Consider the following 1,552-nt stretch of genomic DNA (forward strand, 5'->3'; position numbering starts at 1 on the left):
GCGTCTGTGACGTCTTCGACGTCGGACGATGTGTCCAACGTGACGAGCGGTGATGCTCCACGTGATTGCTGTGAACAGCTGTATACACTCGTGAACGGAGTGACGGGGGAGGTAGAAGGCGATATCAGCCTTGATACTCTGCCCGCTGCAGATGCTCTGCTAGAGCTGGACGAGATGTCCATTGCCGAGTTCGGCGAAGCCTTAAAGGCAGGCGAGCTAGCCGAGGTGGTCTTGCTGGGGACCTGAGGAGGAGTTGAACTCCTCATCCGTCGTGGACGACGCGGTCCTAGAGGACACCAAGAAGGCGCTGAGCGCAAGAAGTGGATCGGCGATCCTCAAAGATCCTTCGGATCCCTTCCACCCGGTGGTGAAGGAGTATGGAGACGTTGTCTCAAAAGACCCACCGACGGGCCTGCCTCCGGATCGAGGCGTGTGTCATGAGATTGACCTGGTTCCTGGAACCAAATACTGCGTAACAAGGCAATGGCCTTTGCCGAGAGAGCAGTGTGACGTCATTGACGCATTCTTCCGTGCGAAGCACGAGGCAGGGATGGTGCGTGAGAGTAAGTCTCCGCACTCGACACCCACGTTCTGTGTCAGAAAGCCGAACGGCAAGTGGCGCATTGTTCATGCTTTTAACAAGCTAAATGCGGCCACTATCCCGGCGCAAACGCCGATTCCTCGCAAGGATGTTCTGCAGAACAACATGGTAGGCTGTACGCTGTACAGCGCGCTCGACTTGGTCGATGGCTACTACCAATTGCTCATGAGAGCGAGCGACATTCCGCTGACAGCGGTGAGTACTCCGAGCGGTATGCTCTGGGAGTGGCTGGTGATGCCCCAGGGGCTGTCGAACGCACCAGCAACGTTCAATCGTCTTGTGACGCAGCTGTTTAGGCCCCACCGGGCGTACGCTCAAACGTACTTTGACGATATATTCGTCCATAGTCGTGCCGAGCACGGAAAGTCAGACGTGGATAACCACATTGACCACTTGCGAGCGGTGCTCGAGTGCATGCGCACTAATAGGTTGTATGCCAACTTGGACAAGTGCGTCTTTGGCGCGGAGGAGATACCTTTCCTCGGGTGCTTCATTGGGAAGCGTGGCTTACGGGCAGATCCTGCCAAAGTCAAGGCCATCGTGGACTGGCCGGTTCCCAAGAACCAAAAAGACTTACGCAAGTGGCTAGGCTTAGCCAATTACTTGCACAAGTACAGTGCGAACTACGCGGAGATGGCTCGGCCATTATCAGATCTCCTATAATACCCGTAAGAGCGATGGCATACTTGCAGTTCTAATCTAATTTAGAACGCCACAAAGGGTACGCACGCACTGCAAATCTTGCAGTGCCAGTGTGCATGTATTGCTATGTGCGAGCTCACGAAGGCGAGTCGTCCGTTTTTACAAGTCTCATCGATTTAGCAGAACTTTGCCATTTACGAGCTTTGGTCGACACTGCAGCAATCGAAGGAGCTAATGGTCGCAAAATTAGAATTTTGGCGCGTGAGTTGGAAATCAGCATCATCCGCCTATTTCAGAAAATTATCTGGA

The sequence above is a fragment of the Phytophthora infestans genome, genomic scaffold (genome assembly GCF_000142945.1).
Source record: "Phytophthora infestans T30-4 supercont1.240 genomic scaffold, whole genome shotgun sequence".
Taxonomy (NCBI): Eukaryota; Oomycota; class Peronosporomycetes; order Peronosporales; family Peronosporaceae; genus Phytophthora; species Phytophthora infestans.